A 22,758-nucleotide genomic window follows, 5' to 3' on the forward strand; every position below is an offset into this window, starting at 1 on the left:
TTATTATTAGTAGTACTATTATCATTATTATTATTATTATTATTTTCCTGTCTTAATAAACTGTCTTTATCTCAACTCACAGGCTTCACTTTCCAGTTTCTCTCCCCCATCCCAGAGAGGGAGGGAGGGGGAAGGGTGAGCAAACGGCTGTGTGGTGTTTAGCTGCCAGCCGGGTTAAACCACAACAAACAGGCAGTCCCATCACAAGATCTAAAGAAACAGCAAAATATTTACTGTAAACATTTAAGGATAAGGTATTAATAAAATGTTTTCTATACCTTGCAGTTTCTCAGGACAATTCTTAGTTCTTGAGGGAAGTGGGGAACACCAAGCACTATTTTGGGGATCTTCTTAGCTGACATCTGCTTCTAGATTTTCAGTTCTTCTTTAAGAGGGAAGTATGTTTTCAGCCAGATTCACTTATGTTCTCTTACCTTGTAGGCTTTGTCTTCTCTGAATAAGGTGTTCCAGTTATGACTAAGGAAGTATTTCTTCTGCACCAGCCGAGTGGTAAAGCTATATGGTAGGTTAAAACCATCACTTTCAAAAGAAACAGTGCCAATAACTACATGCATCGATGCTTCTGTTGATGCTCCTATCTATCCTACATTAAAGGAATTTTTTTTTTTCTTTCTTGTAAACCTGAACTAGCATTCATTACCTCACGCCCCAAACCTTTCCAATTCAGAACAGCGAACTCAAAATCACATCTGGTAGCCTCAGAAAACTACGTGCATACCTACATGTCATGACTGAAACGCAAAATTTCAGAGTAGTACCTTTTAGTTGTAGACATGCTCAAAGCATACATTTTGTTATATTGCATGCCCCCAGTTAAATTAATAACACAATGTGTATGCTTAAGGAGCTGGAGGTTCATGTCCTAAAGGACCATGTTAATAATATTGCATGTCTTCTCATGCTGTAGACAGCCCACAACGATCCAGAAGGCTGCTCTCTTGGCTTTAGCAATACATATGAAAACAGCAGTCAGCTCTAGGTTTTCATGGTGATTTAATATAAAGATACTCAGTAACAACAACCACCACCAAAAAAAAAAAACAAAAAACACCACAACACCCCAGCATGATACCTTTTGGGATTTCTTCATTTCAGCTTAGGAAGAGCATAACAAAGAACAGTAGTATTAAGTATTACTCATTAATACCCTTAGCTGTACAGGCAAATCCTCCTTCAGCTGAGCACAGCATAGATATATGTTTAAGACTGTAGGCCTTTAAGGGTATCTAATAGTCTATATATGCAGGCCATATCAAACAGTTGGGAGATATGTTATTGATAAAAACAGAAGTCAAAGGATAAAAGGATGCATAGAACATATGCCATGGACAGGAAGGAGGTTAGAATTATTACACTATATAAAACAGTACATGTACATGATAATTTACCTCCAGGTGGACCTTGCTTGCAAAGGACAGTAAGGGAAAAGGAAAGTTCATGGAAAGCACTGTCTCACATCAAATGTTAAATTCTGTGAGCACCCTAGGGAAAACATTTTGTCATATATGTACTTGCTATCAATTTGTGCATGACCGTCTCTTAGAAACAGACTGAAGTAATGCAAACACCAGGGAAGGACGTTGCTTGGGAACAGAGATACTCATTCAGCATATCTTAATAGAAATGTGAAACCCCCCCACCCGGACTGGTATGGATATTTAATAATTCAGACAACAAACAAGCACATTTGTGCTCAAAGATGTGTTCTTTTCTCTATTCCTAAGACATTAAATTACTACTGAACACAAGAAATTTTAATGTCCTAAACCAATACAAAGCTTTAGTGTATATAGAATTTCCTTTTGAAACAAAAGAATAAGTACCAGTGAGTCACGATTTGGTAATTGTCTTGTTGGATGCTGGAAAAAGTAAAGAGTTCAACACATGGTTGAGGAATCTGCAGGACAGGAGAGCTTTTTGAAACATTAGGCTTTACTGAAAACAAGCTATAATACCTTAAAACAAATCAGACTTGCATTTTTTTTTTTTATTGCTGCATGAATTTGAGTTAGTACGTAGTATGACAACTTCTAGAGTCAGAACAAGTGATAAGTCATTCACAGAAATAGTATTCAGAAGCAAAAAACAGGGTTTATGACATGCGTTTATATTTACAAGCTCAGTGAAGAGCCATTGAGGTACTTTCCTATTGTTAGGAATTCCTCACAAATTCTAGGAAGTTATCCATCCACAGAAGTACTGACTGCCTTCATCATTCTTTGAACAAAACAAAACAACACAACAACAACAAACACCTTGTATCTTCTGAAAGCTTAGTGGAATATTGGCATATAAGTATAAACCTGCCTTGGCTTTGGCTGCTGTCTGATTTTAAAATTGGCTTGGAGAACATAGCAGCAAGCCAGCTTAAGAGCTCCCATTTAATAAGAACTAAGATTAAAAGCAATTACATACCCGAACCTCCACCCCTTTAAAAACAATAAGAAAAATCTAGTTCAAGTGCTCATATTTTCAAGAACAGCTTTCCAAGACTGATACTAGGGAAAGAGAAAGAATATCTTTCAAAAGAGTAACTGATACCGTTAAATATAAATATATAAATATATAAATATACAGAGGTCCAAGAACAGGTTGATTTCAGGTTATTTAGAGCCTTTCTGTGCTGTCTGCGAGCCTTATTTGCAGTTCTGCAGCAAGGTATTTCTGTGATATGGCTTACAACATGAAACGCTTCTCCAGCTATATCACGTAAATAAAATATACTGTGAAAGAACATCACTTCTCATTACATTAGTTAACTTAACATGGTGATTACAAGTGATTGTATTTTACATGAAACAGAATATTTTGGGAATATTCCCTACTGAGACATCAATAGAAAAAGAAATCTGCCATTTAAGTATAACTTTGTCATGATAGCATCTCTCACTACGAAATGAGTAAATTAAATCACCTGAAAATGCTACAAAAGACAGAAAACTCTAAACTAAACACCATTCATAATGTTACAAAGCAAAACAAATGATGTGTTCCGTTTGATATAGGGAAACATATTCACAGCATTATCTTTCATTAAATAGAAGAAACTGTCAGATACACTCTTCTGTCAGGATGATGGCTCTTTCCCCATGTTACAATGTGCTGTTCAAATAACAGTGTGTGTTTGTACTAGAAATTTAAGTTGACTACATGCTGGTGTGTCCCCTCTTAGCTAGGTAAATGGAGTTCAACTCGCATTTTTTCCAGCAACCACCAAGCACGGAGGCTATCGCAACACCCATTTTTGTGGTTACTTTCTAATTAGCTAAGAAAAGCTACTGAAGAGATTCAGAATTGAGTTACTAAACATTTTAGGCAGCTAAGCGTGCTGAAGGACCCATTTTAGGTGCCTGCTCTCCAGCTGCTGCTGCTCCAGAAGGCACTTATCCTGGTTCATATCCAATAACCTTACGTAGGTACCTTGGATACCCTGTGGTATCTCAAGTTGCATGAGCTCTACAGGCAGAAAAATCCCTCCCTTTTCTTTAATATAGAAAAACTCATCCCAGTAGCAGTCTCCAATAAAGGCAATAAATACAGGTGATAGTAAGTGACCCCGGCATAAGAGTGCTGTGTTAGCACTTCAGTGTATAGGCCATCATTTCTTTGCTAAAGAAGTTGAAGAGTGGCTTCTGTAACGAGCAACTGCTGTTCCCTCCAACTATATCAGTTGCTCAAACACAAAAGATATCATCTTTTAAAGTCATGCATCTTTTTTAAAATAAAGCATGTAAGCCAACAGCTTGTATGACCTAAATTATCTTTTCAGTCCTTCTTGGAATCTCTGTATCGAGTCTTTAAAACTCTTCCCATATCCATCCATAACACAATACACCCTATGCCACGCTTCTTAAGAGATTCCTACCAAATGTTTTCTTTTGTTTTAGAAAACAACAACAACAACAACAGACAGCGTTGCAGCTTTTTACTGTGTGCCTGCTAGATATATTGTGGCCTAATTAGATTCAGGGCTTTTAGAGCTCTTTGCACTGATGTACAAAGCAGTCAGACCTGAAATGAAGTTCTATTTTTTCACTCTACCCTTGATTTTTATCCTTGACAATTCATTTTAGCAAGTCACTTCACACCCTTGTTACAGATCTCAGAGCCGGTATAGGAACTTTTCGTAATGCTTTTTACATAAAACCTTAAAAAAATACTATTGCTAATAGTAGATTACATAGTAGATTACATATATAATCTACATAGTAGATTACATATATAAAAGGAATCAAAACTGTGTAACACATTATGAAATTAAAAAAAAACCTCAGTGATCTTCTTTACTTCATCCCATGTTTTCAGATAGAAAAAAAAAATCAGTTCTTCCAGATTCACGGGGTATAATAATAATGCATATATTAAAATGAAAAAAAGAGATTCTTTTAATCTAACTCGGTAATCTGACTTCCATTTCAGTCCATTAACAAATTACCTCATGAACTATTTTGTCTTCTTTTGTGTTTGTTAGCTTGTTTTGTGTTTGTTTTTGTGTTTGTTTGTTAGTGTATGCTAGGTCTGTCTAAGAAATAAATACTTAAAAAAAACAAAAAGGTATTGCTTGGAATATTCAAGGCATCTGACAAATAAATTCAGGAGATATCAAAGCTTTATCAAAACAATAATAATAATAATAATAATAGAAATATATCTTGCATTTCTGATAAAGCCATATTCCTCAGCCAAAAACTCAATTTTCACCAAGAAATGTTTTGTTCCCAATAATGAATATTGGGAACAATATATCATAGAAGTAGTAATGAAACTTAACTAAAATTTCAGGACTCTCAAGCTGCTTCTTGTTGCCTGGTCAGAAAAAAATGGCTGTATGCACACCTACTGCTAAACTAGGTATATGAGTTTCACTAAATTCAGGTGAAAACTGGCTTGTTTAGTGGTGTGAGTGTTTTTTTTTTTTTCCTCCCAAACAAGCATTCTTTGCATTGGTCTTTGTTCTTTGCACTTCATTTTTTAATGTGACTAAAATAATTAATGCAATATGGATATAAGCATTTATGTGCTTATGTTGTTTAGTGGTTGACAGTGAGAACCTTTCCCCGGGTCCTTTATATTAAATCCAGATTTTGCTGAGAGTTACTATAGCTGCAAGCCATTATTTCCAAGTCAAGTAATGACTAGAGTTAATGATCTGTGTTTACTTGACCAATAAGAGCTCTTCTGACTAGGCTGCAGTTAAAGAGTATCATCACTGAATTTAACTTAATCAACTGTGGTAAATAAGTGTGAATCATTACAATCGTCAATCTGTGATTGTAGCACCTTTCAACAGTATATCTGAAAGACTCCAAATTATGACTTACCATTATTGCCTACTTGTTCACAAAAACAACTCCAGCTAATACATCAACTGCACCCCATTACTACTCTTTTTTCCAAGCACTACTAGTTTTTTTAATTACACTGCATTTCCAAGGAGCCTGCAAGTGCCTGGAGCCCGTAAAATCCACAGAATATCTTTACCCAGTGATGGTAGGCTATGCTCTGAGTATTTTTTTTATTTTTATTGTTGTTTTTTTTAACACTTTTTTTTTACTTTTAAAATAAAGGTCCTTGCTGAGTGAGCTTAGATCCTCCAATTCTACTTCACCATGCAAATACATGTCTTTGCTGACCAGGCAGTGAGAAACAGCTTGGAGAGTCTTGACATTTAAGATAAGTTTCTACATTCTTCTTACAATTCTTCTTGCAATGTCTTTTGTACCCAACATTTTCCCAACACGTTGGGAAAACATTTATCAGGGAAAACTGCAAAAAGTGAAGCTGTAATGTTTACAGGACAAAGTTATGCCTTTGGATGTTCTTATACCACACAGCAACGGTTAGCTCATAGGTAGTTCATTGTGTTGCTTTTAAGCAAACAAACCTGTCCATTGACTGAAACTTTTTAGAACAATTAACTTTCTTGTAACATTCATGTCAGAACTTCACACCAATTGGCCAAATTATTAATTTTCTAAATAGCAACACAGTTGTTTATAACTACAGGAAGAAACAAACAAACAAAAAAAACCCTGAGGGGCAGAAATCTCACATCAGACCCATGGTCTTGTACAAAGGAGTTCAGTTGAGTATTCAAGTTGGTGCCATGCCAATGTAATCCTCCATTTTGTTTGTATACACTCTTTTTAAAGCTTTGAAAGGAAAACAATAAGCATACAGAGGCTCATATGTACTTTAGAGAACACTGAATAAAACAGAAATATTGCTTAGTGATAGATGACATTAGTTAATGCAACCATAAATCAATTTGATGAAAATCAGTTCAGAAAACGGCATTTACAGAATGCTTTCTGTTCATACTGAAGTAGCAATGTCATATTGACTGTATTATATTCAGAACATACCTGCAGACTGCTTTTTGCCATAATTTTTCAAGTTTTAATTTTGAAAGAGAAAGGACAGTTACTAGGAATTAAAACAAAGTTGGCCCACATAATAAAGCATCAGAAGACTACATTGGAATCCAAGCATTCTTTATTGGTAAACAGCCTTCAGATCCCTTTCCATCTGTGTTGTTTGTTTTTTTAAAATGGTCAAGTTAAGTACATTAAGAGAAAAAGCAATCTAATTAGAAGAGCAGATAAGACATTTCTAAGTAACGTCCTAATCATGTCTTTTTCCAACAATAATATTTGTCTTCTCAGCTTCATCATACAGTTTTTCCTCCCATAAATAATTTACAGTAGCCACAGCAAGCCAGTTTCAAGCCTATGTGGTCCAGAGGTAAAATTAATTCCAAAATGAGGGACACCTCTCACAATGAATGACATTCGAGAAGTTTGCCCTGAAGTGATTTGGATTTCTAAGTTATCTCCCAGGGGTTAGAGCTTATCTGTTCTAGTTACATGCATGTGTGTTCAGATTTGGGATGGATTGTGTGTCTTATTCCGTGGAATCCTGGCCCTGGAAGTGTTTGCTCATAGCATCCAATAAAGTTCCCAATTGTTAAATGTGTACACTGAACAAGTAGTAAATAACAATAACAAGACATGTAATTGCTGATTTTTTCCTTCAGGAATGACAGAGGTTCAGGCATATTACTAACCAAATCCAACTATATAGTGAAATTTAATAATGGTACACTACCTCATCTGACAAAAACAGAAAAAGCCTACCCTACAAAATATTCACCAGTCATACATATTGCATTTGATGACTATTGCAGCCTGAATGGATCCATGTCTATTTTCAGTGACTAATTTTCTAGCATTAATGCCTGTCACATACAACATTTTTTTCTCCAAAATAATGCAGTGGTACTTGTATGTGTGGGGAGAAGCATACCTGTGCTGCTGTGAATGCTTTTTAGAACTCTCTTCTGTTATCTGAGGCTGAATTGATACCAAATATGCTAGAAGATCTCACTGGGGTGTGTGAGTAAGTGATACTCTGGTTGTTGACAGGCAGCTGAGCACCACAAAGCCCTTCGTCTCTCCCCCCAGTGGGCTGGGGAGAGTATCAGGAGAAAAAAAAAAAAAAAGGTAAAAACCAGGGGGTTGGGATAAAAACAGTTCAATAAGCAGAAAATGAAGGGAAAATAATAATCTGTACACACACAAAGCAAGTGATACACAATGCAACTGCTCACTGCCTCCCCAGCTGTTACCACCAGCAAGGCACCACATGGTACGGGCTGTCCCTGCGGCCACCCTGGGCCAGCTGTCCTGGTCCTGTCCCCTCCCTGCTCCTGGAGCACCCCCGGCCTCCTCGCTGGCAGGGCAGCAGGAGGAGCTGCAATGGGCTTGACTCTGGGGGACACTGCTCTGCGACAACCAAAAAACATTGGTGTGTCATCAGCATTATGTTTCTCTGAAAACCAAAACAGGGCACACACCAGTCCCTATGAAAATTAACCCAAATCAGGACACTGGTCTCCCAGAGGTTTTTTGTTAGTATTAAAGAGGAAGGAAGAATAACATTATTAGTTTTTCTGCATTGCTATTAAGCTGTTCTAGAAGTCCTAAGAACACCCATGAAACAGTTTATCATTGTCAGTAAGGAAAAGGAGCAGGGACGAAAGGTAACCCCATAGCTTCATCTTTACCTCAGAAGCTGTCACTAAAGAATGAGGGAATGAAAATCAGACTGTTGACTTACATAATCATCATGCAAGTCTCCTGTTTTTAAGAAGAGTCACTACTTCCAATTACAGTATTTCTTGATAATTAAGGGACTTTACTGTAATTCTTGTATCCTTCTAATATGTACATTAATGAGATTAGCTCTTTAGAGATGAGCTTTACCATTTAAAATCTACAAGATTCTGAGCCTCTTTTCTTATCCTAAGGAATTTTGAAGCACATAGTTACATATTATCTATTAATCAGAAGATCCTTCAAGGTACAAGATTACGGTCCTTCACAGACATAAAATAAAACACTAAATCTCAAAAAAGCCCTAGAAAACCACTTGCTTTTGATGTTAAAAACCACCAATATGATATTCAGAATGCTGCTGGTTTCCATAATGTTTTGTTAAACCAGGAGCTAAACATGAAATCATTATGAATATATCTAGCTGATGAGTATGAAGCTTATAAATTGTTCAAGCATAAAGATATTTTTCAATGACTAATTTATGTGAATTGGTTTATAATGATGCTCAGTAACTCAAATCCAAATTTCAGGGCATTGGTAGCCTGACAAGTTGCCTTTGACAAAATCCAAGTCTTTTTTGAAATGGCTTTGAATGGTTGACATAAATCTTATCCCAAAAGTATCAAAGCAATTTTCACATGAAAGTGTAAAACTGCAACAAAGAGAACTACAAAAACCAGGATGGAATCAAATACAAATCTTTCATTTCCAATTGCAAACTCATTTCTTTAAGTTAGCTTTTCCTAAATAATTCAAACATATACAAAAGTGTCTGCTGAACTCTACATACAAGGTTCCTACTAACTGATGTTTATTTTTTCTGCAATCTGCAAGAGTGACAGCGTAGCAGTTATTTGTTTTAAATATTTGAGGGGTTCTTACACATCATAGCAGAGCTAGCTATATAACCAAGACAGACAAGACCATTTCAAACTGTGAATTGTTAGCTGCACGCTTCTTATTTGTAAAGGACTTCTTAATTATGGTTTTGTGACCCAAATTACCCTTTTCCCCCCCCTCCACAATCTAAGTAGCTGGGCAATTAGGTTAATAGTCATGCTACCTGGGGATAAGAACATCAGGAAATACCTCTGCTCCTGTTTCATATTATTACTGTGTTTGCGATATGTTTGGTAATGAGAAAAATAAATAGGAGAAGCATATGATTATTTCTGTAGTTTAACTTGCATTTTTCTAAAACCTGTAATGTACAGGATAACAGATCTCAAAAGAGAAAAACGTTACTTAATCTAAAAATCAGAACACATGAAAGTCTTTTGATACAAGGCACAATCAGACATGTTGAATTTAAGTGTCTGTCAACTGAATCTTACTCATATTTCCTTTTTGTCTACTTAGCATCATTGGATGCAATAACGGAGAGAATGCATCAGCTCAAACCAACTCCATTTTTCCCCAACATGTTCTGTGACACTTGCTCTAAAGCAAGACAGCTCAGCATAGTTTGCAGTAAAATGTAAACAAAAAATCCCACAAAACCCTGAAACCTAAATGATAAGCCAGTCCCTTCCAAAGCTCCTCAGGAACAAACTATCAACACTACTAAAGAGCAACAGTGCTTTACACAAGACTAAAGCACATCCACCTGTGCCTAGCATATGTAAACCACACACCTGAAATCATCTTCACACATTTTCGTAATTTCTAATCTATATGAATGCAGAAGCCTCCAAACCAAGATGAAAGTTCACTGACTTCAAGGGATGCAAGCCTACTACTTCTAATTCATTTTACAATTCTGCAGTGTTCTCAGCTCTCCGCTTATGAAAGTTTGTTTCCAGAGGAAAAACCGGGATGAAGTGAAGTCCTTTTATAAATATACCCTATAAAAGCAGTAGCAATCCTAGTACAACAGCCTCCTGTCCAAAGGAACATAACACATTAATCAAATCAACAAATATTTACTGCCTAGATATTTACTATGCACTGTTTTGTAGTTTCAGGGCCTAGGCCACTTGCTCTGGGCTGCACTCTGAAACCAAACGTGGTGCCCCTGGCAGGGGATCCATAATGTCATTACACACAAACTACACACAAAAAATCCAGCTCTGTAGAAAAAAAAAAAAAAAGAAACACTTCTGTTTCTTCTTTCGGGACCCTTGAGTAATTCACTTCTCTACCCACTCTCTTCCAGCAGCTTATCATTCTGTAGATGATCAGAGGTGACAGCGCTAATCATCCCTTTTCCAAATTGCAGTCTCAGCCTAATAGCTCATCCTATGTATGGAAACCCTGCCATACCATACCTCATTCCTGTTTCTTACCTCTGAAGCTTTTTCAGCTCCAGTACCCACTCTCCAAGTCCAGGTGACCAAACCCAGAGCAACTGACATATAGACAAGCCCTGGATTATGCAGAGGGATACCAAAGTTGTGTTATCCTTCACTGCTTTCCTAATAGTCAACCAGCACTTGATTTTTTTTTGATTTTTTTTTTTAAATTTTTCTTTCACTCCTATTCAGCCCTGACCTGGCTTTTCTATGGAACCACCTATTATTACAGTTCTAGAGCATGATATTGGATTTTTTTTTTTTCACCCTGCTTCAAGGACAACGTTGCATACAAAAAGAAATTCTACTTTATTTTATACGTGCACCACTCTTAAGTTACACTGAGTTTCACCTCGATGTTTATTGGCATTCCACTAGTTCTCCCCCTCACTACCTGAAAGAAACTGTAAAACTTAGATCACTGTTCAGACCCCCTTCCATGTTATTTATAAGCGTGCTATACAACACAGGTATGAGCACAAGCCCATTGAGAAGCTTAACCAATTTTAAGAACAACCTATTGTAAGGACTGAATGATAAGAAACACCCATTTATTCCTATTCTGCATTCCCTATCATTTAACAGTTATTTAAACATTTATGATCTTCCCCCTCTAATGCCCTGGCAGCTCATTTTAAAACTTCTGTGAGAAATTTTGTCAAACCCTTTAGAAAACCTAAGCAGAATATGAAATCATAGTGCATTAGTTGGCTCCTCCCGTGCCAAAGCTAAGAATAGTACATCGTACGCAGTAGACACCTCAATGAATGACGTATCTAAACTCTCCTGGAATACCTAGTAATTGTTATAATTTAGCTGACTTCTCAGGGAAGGAATAAACACAGTCCTCTGAAAGACTAAGGCATTGATTTTTTTTTTTTTTGTTCTTGTTTAAAGGTATTCAAACAATCCTGCTTATGCTCTTGTTATTACCTTTTCTTACGTTCAATAGCAAAAGACAGAAAGGCAGGGTACATGCCATACCCAGAAGGAGACAGCGTGTCTTTCTGCTTCTGGGGGTAGGATAATTGAATTACAGCATGGCTACTTAAAAAGGTCCCCCAGCTGCTGTTGCTGCACAATTACGCTGATCTCTAGAAACAGAGATGGAGCTAGGACATAAACCGAAGGCACTGAAGAGCAGTACTTCATATACACTTTTATAACTATTATAGCTATTTTTAATTTACATTACTGTATGCATTATCCTTTCACGACTGAAACCAAGAAAATAATTGGCAGATGACAGAGTCGTTCTTTGAACCCTCAATGAAAACATCAACTGTCCATGGTTTGGCTATTAGCTTTAAAGTCATTTCAGGTCTGTAAAACACAGTTAGTTCATTAAAATGCAATTAAGCAATGCCAATTCAGAAAAAGTAAAACACTATTCTTAGTTCATTTTCACATTGAATTGGAGATCTTAGCCTGGGTATTATGCATATATCTTTATTACAGAAAAGTAAAAATCATCATTTAAAAAAAAATAAAAAAGGTGATTCAAGATACTTAATAATGTCTATCTACCAATTTAAACACAAATCCTTACCTCTCACTTAAACTTGTAAAAGCTCTAAAACTTGCTCATTTAAGCCTTCTTACATTCCTAAGAGTACTACTTTTTTTTTTCTTTGCGAAGTTTAAACATGTTTTTTGGGAAAAAAACGTTATAAGCTGTAATGAAGGAATCTACCAAAGCTTGTGTTTCTCATATACATGTTATCAGTATGTAAGTACACATACACAGGTTCAAGATATCTAAATCACCAATATACACAAGCATTACACTTCAGAAAACATTCTCCAATTCATATTCTCAGCTAACCAGCAGCCTGTACGTTTAGACAGTTAAACTTTCTCATACGTTTCAGCACAATGCCTGTAATTATAAGGATCAAGCAGTGTAAAGTTAACTCTGTTGAGAAAAGCTACTGGGCCACAGCCTTTTCTGAAGGGGTTACCACCATTGTTCCCAAGGCATTGCTCACTGTCTACCAGCTAAAAACACATAACAACATTGCAATCAGGCACTCACCCGATACTCCGACATGTAGCCTGTCTGCTGCAGTAGCTTCTTACTGCTAGGACAGAGAACAGCCAGACCTGTAACAAGACTGTTTGTTACCCATGTGAAAGCACAGGACTTCACACACACACAGGGTATACCCCACACAAGTCAAAAGTTTCTGTTCAAACTTGTCAAATATCAACCCCTCCAATGTATTAATCACAATCCCTCATATAATGCATCTGCAAAAGGCACCAAAACCTTAACAATCAGCTTATGCCTTTCAGGTTTTCCACCACTAACAAGGCCTTTACAGCTGTATTCAATAACTTTTGGGTGTGGAGACAGGACTCTGCTTAAATGATGCCAACCGTATGTTGCAGTTAACTCCTCTATTGCTTATCTATTGATATGTATCTGTAATATTAACAATAAGACAAATTTTCCTTCCAGTACAAGTTTAACATCACATGGTCTCATCCTGAATACTTACTTCAATTGCATTAACAAACACTGAATAAGGTTTTAATTTTAGAAGTGTAATACAAATAGCATGGTTCAGCATCCTTCTACCACACAGTTTACTCCAAACAATCACACACAATTATCTCAGAAATATTGTTTCAGAACTTAGATCAAGTTTCTAAAGTTAGCTTTTAAAGTTGGCTCACTTAAAAAAAACAGGAGTAATTCAAGTAAATATGCAAGTACTTATTTGGACCTGGATTTTGAAACAGCAGAGAAGTCTATAGATTTACCTCTGCTTGATCAGAGTTGGAGGCCTTATGCCTCCAGTTTTGCCAATTTAAGAACTATGCAGTGACAGCTATTTTGTACTGGATACTAAATCTAAATGGTCAAATTAACAAAACATCTTTCCTAGGAGTACTGAACAGGATATAGTCAACATGCAGCTGTATCTTTGTATTTTGTACTTATAAACTGGCAGTAGTTTGTAATCCAGGTACAAGTACAAAGAATATGCAACACATTAAAGGTCTTCAGATTGGCACATACTTAATAAATGCCCTCCTTCCTCAAAAAGACAAGAAAAAAAATGAAAAAAAAAAAAAATGTTCTGGAGTACAGGAGTGCTGAGGAAATTGAAGGAAGACAGGATTTTCTTTAAAATAAATAAATAAGTAAGTAAAATGCAGAAACCATGCTAACACAACTCTATTTCTGCATCTGGCTGGCAGTTATAACCCCATGACCTTCTGTTTGATTTTAGTCATAGGCTTTCATCTCTCGAAGCAACATGGCACAAGCTATGGGTACCGGCTTATTAACGTTCAAGTCATTGTTAAAAGAAAACTCCTACAGAGCACAAGCCGATGCAAGCACAAACTCTTCAAATTGTTTACAAAGAGTACCTGTACATGACAAAAAAAATTAAAAAGCCTGACAACAAAACTGACAATTTATTTTTGAACATTTTAGCTCTCTTTTCTAAGAAACAATTAGTTCCCCAAATTGTTTGGGAACAGAGGTGCTACAGCCCCATTCTCTTGCATCAGTGCAGTTCCACAGTTCCAGGAGCGTGGAACCCCCAGTACAAACTGCCTTCCAGTATCTCAGGTCACTCCTAGCTACAAACAAAGCCCCAGGAATATCTGCCCCTTGTCAATTGTCAACTTATCTGTTCTTCATTTGGGAATTAAGAGCCATTAGGTTATATCTCTTGTTCTTTTATGAGAGGGATGTGTAAGTAGTACTCTCAGGCAACCACGAAATAGTGCTTCTTTGGCTTACAGCATCTGTTCTACACGTCTGATCTCTTGAAAGCATATGCCCTTTGTGCCAATAAAGTTTTGACCAAATTTTAACCCTGTAATTCTCTGTTAACAAGGAGAAGGCCTTGTACTTTCTGCACAGGACTCAGGACATCAGAGCTCATTTTGAATCTTCATAGCATCCTCTTACGTGATCAACTGGAAGCAATTTAATTTGTGTCTTTTATTTGGCTAGTGTTGATGTCACCATTTTAGTTTGAATCAGTTGCTTTTGAGCAATTGTCCCTAGTCTCATGTTCTGGTTTGCACTGCAGAGAAGTTGCAGAACATGTGGAAACTAAACAACACAACTTGCACAAGGAAGACACGTGATGTGCCCTAGCTTCTGATAGGTATTCAGGTCACAGAACCAAACTAGAGCTAGTCTGAAGTAAACCCTCCAGCAGTTACCAGGGTGAATGCTGAGTCCATTGCATCAAATATTCTTACCCCAACAACGAGACACAAGCAACATTTTTAATATTGGTTAAATTGAATTTAAGAGAAATTGCTGAACTGCTTCACATCAAGGAATACCCTGGCAATAGTCAGAACAGAACCCATAAACCTTGACTGTTAACCTGAAGCTCTGGCAAACTCACAAATAAGAACAGAAATTTGTCTTTTTAAGAGTGACTCTTATTAAATACATGATGAGTCATTTAAGAGGAGTATTTCTGTAGCACTTCCAGGTGCTTAATTTTCAAGTACAAATTACCATTCTGTTTTATGAGTGCATGCCGAATTTAATCTTATGGTCTTTAGTGTGACAATGCATAAGCAAGTATTATTGAATAATCCAGGTAGCATTAAATTCAAGAACAGCTAGAAATGATTATAAAAATGGAATATTTTTGAAAAATCGATTGGAATAACGATAAGCTACAGTTTTGACAGAAGTATGCTGTCAGAGTAGTTATATACGGAAGTATCAGAAATTTCAGTACTACAGAAAGTCAATTCTGAAAGCAACCTAAATCATGGACAACAGAAAATTGCTCTACGTAGTTGTTCTTTATATCTTGCCTTACAGTCAAAAGAAACAGAAGTACTAAAGGATTTTTTTAAAACTCATCACCTGAAAAATGAGAATTATTTAGGAAATTAGTATCTGTAAATTAAGGAACATTATGTATTTTAATATGTATATTGTCGTATCACACAAATATTTTTATCATATCAAATGTTTTATTATATCAAATGTAGTCTAAATACTGTGTTAATAATCCGAGTAATGGTACTTTTCATTTAGACCTGGATAAGTAAAATACTTATACATATAACCTATGTGTGATGAACTGATCTGACCCACAAGATCAGTGATCTGATATTCATAATTTAGGAATGCATTTGGATAAATAACATCTCAGGGACTCCTAAATTCAAAGTTAAATACAACATCCATACATTTCCATATAGAGTAGAGGAGAGATATATGAAATACATGACTGTAAGTATACAGGTTATTTTAATGGTGAAAGTATTTTGAAGTGTGACATCCACCATCCATTAACAGAGCATGAATTATCTCACATCGTTCCCTTCAGCTGGTGGAGAAGTCTTTAATGGAAAGTCAAATATACTTACGAAAAAGGCTTTTAAGCAAATCTTTAACTGGCTCTGTCCCCCCTGCTGGATAGCACTTTATAGAGTTGAACACAACTGGCATTTTTACGTCCTTTGCAGTGATAGACATTATGTTTCTCTTGGCCTATTCATAGGATTCCCTTATCATTATGAGCACTGGCAAGGTGTTTCAATTCCTCTTTTCTCTGCATCATCTTTATTTATTTTTGAAACACCAGAGAACAATTTTGCTTTCTTACTTGTTATTTCTATTATTTCGTGGCCGGTCAGTTGCCCTTGCCCCTCTGCAGCACCACCAATGTCCTTCTAAGATAACAAGAATAGCATTTCTCCAATGCAGCTTTCCTCAAACATTGTGGTGCCTCAGATTCCAAAGCTGTACAGAAAAACCTCAAGTCTCTGTGTAGTGACATGACGCACTGCACAAACCATACCACAAAGTAGAAGTTATCAAGCTATTATTACCCATTTCCAGTAGGTAGTAATACTGAACAGCAATTTCTGGGGCAGACCTGAGCTAGAACTCAGCCAACAACAACAACGAATGTATTACTTGAATGTGGAATTCCAGTGCCAGTCAATCACTCGGGATTAAAGATTAAATTCAAGCAGAAAGATGGAAGTTAACAAAAAGCAGCAGTAATACATAACAGTCTTTTATCAGATTTTATATATATATATGTATATTTTATCAATGGACTTCATAGAAGTGAAACCTGTAACTGTTAAAATAAAATAAAGCACAGACTGCAGAAGCCTCATCATACAATCTTTGCTTTCAGTTATTTATCTCAACATAATTTCAGTGTAGCTTCTGCATATTTTTAAAAATAGAACACAAGGATATATTTGTCAATAAAGAAACAAAACAAAACAAACAAACAAAAAAACTTTTGGAGGATTTGATACTTATTTTCTGCTAATTTAGGGTAGTGCAATTTGCCAGGGAACCAGAGTCAGGTCAGTGCAGTGAGGTTGTGCCAGACAATAATTTATTTTTTAAAGCAAATTGGAGCTTGCTCTCTTCTTTGAATAGGATATACACAAGGTGTATTTTTTTCCTCTACAACAAGTTTTCGATTTTACATTAAATAGTTAATTTATATTGTCCCACTATCTACTTTTAGAATCAGTTCTATACCATAATAATACAGCTTTATTCAGCTATAGTCATTATTTACTAGCAGTGATTGTAATTTGCACTAAGTATTTAGGAAATGGTAAGTAAGAATCTTACTTTATAGATGCAATAGCAAATATAAGCAGGATTTTTATTTCTGTATTTTTTCAGCAATACATGAAAGAAAAAAGAAACGTCATGTGATTTAGGTGAATAATCACGTCACAACTAATGATGGTAAATTACACAGTAAAATTTGCAAACAGACCGCAGGAGGAAATAATCTGCATAAATCCTTCAGATAATAGTTTGACAAACCTGGCAAACAAAACAAAAAACACTACTCATAAATGATTGTCGAAAATAAATTAATATGATTTGCCATTGATTATTCTTCTCAATTTTTCCACTCCCCTATTATTTTCTAAAGCTAGACAACCAGTGTCTGCAAAATCTGGTATAAAATATAGATGAGGTAAAATCTCTTCTAAAATAAAAACCTATATATTTATTTTCTAACCCATTTATAACTCATTTACCAGGTGTTACTCTTGTTATGATATCATATATACACAGCAATATCCTTACTATACAATCTCATAAAACAATCTTCAACTCATTGAACATCACAAAGGGCTAGAAACCATGGAAGACAGCTACAGAGGAGAAGCAAAAGATCCTACAAACACAAGACAGCTAGGAAATGACCACCAACGATAATAAAAGATAAAAATGGCAACAGAGAGAATATTAGGAAAAGCTTCAAAGGGCTGTATTGTTCTTGGAATTTTTCTGCTGTCTTCAGTTATGCTATGGGTCAAACCTTTAAAGAGTATAGCATAGGAAAATGGGAAAGGAATGAAAAGAGATGAAGCTCTTCAGTTAAAGATACTTTTAAAATGCATTTTAAATGTTTCTCTTAGGCAGTAGTGGCTGTTGTAGAATAGTAGCACTATGTTCTAAAGAAGACATATTAAAATAATTTCAGAATTTCCAGTAAGATGGAAATCAGCAAAACATTTTCTTTAGTCTATATTGTAACCCCTTGTTAGTAAATGCGGTATAACATGCACAAATGCTGTACAGGTGTCTGAAAATTGGAAAAAGAATTCCTCTTCCACCATGGATGTATTTTGAGCAGTTGTCTTTAGAGAGTCTGTATGGTTTAAGCATACAGGAAGAACAAGGTTTCCAGAACACAGAGGAAGAATGAAACTATTATTTTGAGCTTTTATACTAGCTTTAGAAAACATCGTATGCTCAGGTGTTTCAGATTTAACACATAAAACAAAAATCTCTTCATGAAGTAACTTGTCCAAAACCAAAAACAACTACCTGTACTTCTTATGACAGGTACAGTTTCAACCAATCTGCACTTGCACAGTGTATTCCAGAGGATCTTTGATGTATTCACAGCTAATTACTTAAATGTTACAACAGCTTTATGAAGGTGTGGCATCACTTGAATATCACTATTTTTTGCAAAAGCCTCTAAAGTGCAGAATATTACCCATTAATATCAATATGAAAAAGAGACTTTTAAAATAGCATATCCAAACCACAAAACACCACACATGCCTCTAGCATAGGTTACCTTTCTTCTCATGGAAATATTTTGAAAAAAACAGGACGTACGTGGAAAAAGAATGCATGTATCATCTTCACAAGATACTACAAGTGTCTGCTTAAAATCTTGTGAGGTCCTGCCTCCCAAATAGTTAAAATTGCACTGTAAAATAGTTATAGGGGATGTAGACATGATACATATGTCTCAACGTATGGATCAAGGAACTTTGGGTAATTATCTGTCACTGAGAAAGCATTATTAAGGTGATTAGGGTGATTAAGTTCTAGCCAATTTTAGATTATTCTAGTACAGATCTGATGGAAAAGTGAATCCCAACAAGAAGGATAGTTTGGCTGGCTGACACCTATAATTGTTACTCATGAAAACAAATCCACCTGCCTAGTAATTTCCTACACTTCTCTCTGTGCTCATCCTCTCCCACTGCCCTTTTGTAAGCAGCTCATTCTTGAAAACTGGCAATATGTTAACAAGTGAGTTGGTTGGCTCAGCAGCTCCCAGGTGATGAGGGGCAAACAGGCAACTTGATAAACAAGTTTATTTTCCCCTTATAGGGATTATGAACATGAGTAGTTCTATCCATGAGCCAAATCTGAAGTGTCAAACACTAGATGAGGAAAATACAGCCTAAGACACAAATGTGTTTTTTTTTTTCCATTAGAAATTTTATTTTCCTTTCTAAAGGTCATTTCATGACTATATAATTAATGAAGAAGGATATATTCCTTGAGTCTTCTGGGATCTGCCACAGCACATCTGACCAAAGGTGTAACTACTGAACTATGACATTCCAGACAGATGAGGAGCTGCAGCTGCAGCTCGTATCAAAGCTTGTGTGGCAGTTCATATTTGCCAATATATCTTTCAGGCGAAAAAGATGTGATTTCCTCCCTGGTGATTTCACAAGTGACTTTCATCAGTAGCTTGCTGTAAATTTGGCATGGCAAGGGGTTGCAAGAACATACTTGCCAAGACACAGAGGTTTCCGTTATGAGACTATACCTGTTTTAGTCTTCTCTGGATGACAATATGAACCCTGCAAGTATCTCTTTTTCCTCCAGGACTCCAGAAAGAATAAGAAAGAAACAGGGCAGGCATCTCTGACTTGCTTGCTACTGTACACGTTCATGATACTGTGCTCCTTTCAGTCATTTTTGAATGCTTTTCCACTTAAATATACATGCATTTAAAAAGAAACAAAACCCAGAAAAGCTAGAACTTACAATTCTGCTGTGTCATATAAATATTCAATTGAATGCTGCAACTGAGATATGACACTATCATCTTCAGCATTCCCAACATTTTTAACTTGACACGTAACTGTTATTTAAAGCCTATTTAATATAAAAAACAGCAGTAATTTGAAGTGTTAGTCTAAGTAAATTGTTTCTGATTTGCTTCAAAAAACGCAGAATCCTAATCTCTGTTCAGAGTAACCCTTGCTACCCATTTTCTCATCCTATTTTTCTGGTGAATTTACTCCTCTGTTTTAATATATTTTGTTAAGGGTGTTAGAACTGTAATGGGTTCTTTTAATTCTCAGTATTTTTCATATGTGCTATGGCAGTCTTATCCTGTTTGAAAGCTTTTCAAAGAAATATGCACTGCACTACCTGCAGAAGCTCACCACATCGTGGTACTGATGAAAAGGAGGCAAGAGTGCTGGATTAAAAATCACCCCGTGCTCTCACGCCTTGAGATTTCTGATTTAGCAAATGTCAGCAGAGGAGTCCTCGCTGCTTCTAGCTGGTGCAGTGGGCTGTGGGGAGGGCTGAGAGAGATGCTGCTTATTTGGTAGAATGTTCATTCAGCACTCTTTTCTCACCAAACTGGCAAATGTTCCTCTTGTCATCTTACCCTAAAATCTAAGTGAAACAAAAAAGTCTGCTTATGCTTACCAGGCAGGTTTCATCCAAATTTTACAGTTATAATTAAAAGCTACATTTTGATTAAGGACATTATGAATTACAATAAAGTGCAAGGAACATGCAAAATGAATAATTAACATTGTATAGACTTCAGCATCATAATTAAGATTAAATACTACATATATTCAAACTGGATTAGCACATCCACTGAAAGCTGTAATGTGCTCAGCAGGAGAGTCTATGCATTCACAAAATAATGTTTTATGAGGAGTATTCTAGCAACATTAAGCATAAGGTTGTCATATATAAAATGATTAACGTTTTATATAAAAGAAGCTGTAATTCCAGTAAATGAAGTCATTTCATCTCCCTGCTGCTTCTACCTTTAGGAATATACTATAAATGAAAAGTGGCTCAATGTGAAGTCTAGTTAAATAGAATATGAATCCTCTTGTTTGAAGTTAATGAGACTTGGAAACCTGCATTTAAAAAAAATGTTGTGATTTTAAATCACCAATTTCATTAAGATTTGCATGCAGCATAGACATTTTTGTTCTACTAATGCTTCCGAGTTCTTAGCCACACAGGACAGGATGTCGCCTTGTTTTTCCCGATCTTTGTTTGCAATGTGTCTCACACTTTCAGCTAGTTCTCAATAGATCTCAACCCTCCAAAAGTGTCTTAGCAGATGCACGGCTACCATCAGATACAAAGAGAACTCTATGCTTGAATTTAAGCACATGCTTAAGAAGGCATCATTGAAAGCTAGGAAATATTTCTACTGCTTTTAGGAACATGGCTGTTCAACTTCAAGGATTTGTTTCTTTCCAGTGGGGAGGATTGTTGAAGAGAACCTGCAAGAACTGGAAGTAGTTGAAGTATGAAGCCCCAAAAATGTTCAAACAAAATAGCAGTGAGAAAAGTGACTCCTTGGCTACTGATTACGCAGTCATTTTGTCAAGGCTGAGTACATACAGATTGCTGGGGTATTGCTCTGAGCAGCAAAATGTCCATCTGCAGAAGAGGTGCTGACAAGTTGCCAGCTGCTCCAAGCTGACAGATCAAAGGAGAAATGGACTGTAATTTTCTCCTCAAGAGAACAGAAGACAGCAAGGTTAAATCATGTCTATGCAAAGGAGCGACAGGAACGTCAGATGTAGATAAAGCGATATATGTATCGGCATGTATTGTTTTAAATATGTGCCATGTGATCAAGACACAGGGATTAAAAACTGGGAACCCCAGGTCAAACACGGTGGGAGAAAGACCACCCATTATGCTCAATGTCATTACCTTTTGACTAAAGTGATTTTGGTAGTAAGATGACAGAAAAAAAATGGCAACTCAGTCTATATCACCAGTTCATAAACTGTTTGGCTGACTGTCCACTTGCAATTGTTAGACAAATAGGCTGTACAGCTGGCTGTAGGTTCTTCATTAAAGGAGATTTTGTAGCACAAGACTGCAGCACTCAGTGCAGAACACTAGTGAGTCTTTACACAAAAGCTCCAGTCACTCTTCTATTGTTGCTGTTATCTTACACATGAGAAGGGCTGGCTGGGATCCTTGCTGGGCCCCTGCCCAAGCAGAGATAATTAGCATTGCTGACAGTGATAGCATCCATGCTGCCTTTACTTAACCTCAGTGTGCCTGACCAAACCATGGTTTTCCCATGCTTTTCCTGGCACAGCAATGAACTCTTTGTAGCCTTTAACCACTTAGACTTTCTCCTAAGTGCAGAAAGTATAGCTAGATTGTGATAATATTAAGCATCTTCAAAGAAAACAGGTTGATTTTCCTATGAAAGGGAAATGGAAATGATTTTACACTTCTATTCTGAATTTGCAGAAATGCCTTGAAAACATTTTGGGAAAACTTCCACACCTGCTTAACAAAATGAGAAGAGGCAGTTCCTGAGGAGTTGTTTTCTCATTTACATGCAGCTGGATTTCACAAAAACATAGAGTATTACATCCTCCTGCAGTGTAAACCTTTTCCTTCGTAATAGTAAGAAAAAGTCTGTGCAAACATAAATTAGTAGATTAGAAAGTTGAATTTTCCACTCCAAGTTTTTAAAATATCTTCCTAATTTGGTAAAAAAATCTTGGCAAGATACATATTGCTATTACCTACAGGAAAAAAAAAAGATCTGCATCACCCATACTTTCTGGATCTCATGTGTTTGCAAGCATGAATGACCTGTAGACAGAAGCAGTTGGTTTGTAGCTTTTAGTTGCCTTCATTAAAACATAAATAAATCATTGTTTGTGGTATGGATGACTGTTGTTTGTTTCCGGCTGTATCTGTCTACATTTGCCTGCTGTCCCTTGCCTTCTAGCTAGAGTGGGAGCTCACCAGAGTACAGATTTCTTATTCAGTCCCTGTGCAG

At 36.3% G+C, this 22,758-nt stretch overlaps 1 protein-coding gene across 4 annotated transcripts in view; it reads right to left on the minus strand.

The window, feature by feature from the left end:
* The window catches only part of TENM2 (teneurin transmembrane protein 2), a 1,595,068-nt gene that overhangs the window by 1,118,145 nt on the left and 454,165 nt on the right, over positions 1 to 22,758 (minus strand). For all 4 annotated transcript variants that reach the window (XM_066977122.1, XM_066977125.1, XM_066977123.1 and 1 more), the window contains exon 5: positions 12,465 to 12,532. The gene's annotated coding sequence lies outside the window, so the exon portion shown is untranslated. The remainder of the gene's footprint in view (positions 1 to 12,464; positions 12,533 to 22,758) is intronic.

Source organism: Anser cygnoides, chromosome 14 (assembly GCF_040182565.1).
Source record: "Anser cygnoides isolate HZ-2024a breed goose chromosome 14, Taihu_goose_T2T_genome, whole genome shotgun sequence".
NCBI lineage: Eukaryota > Metazoa > Chordata > Aves > Anseriformes > Anatidae > Anser > Anser cygnoides.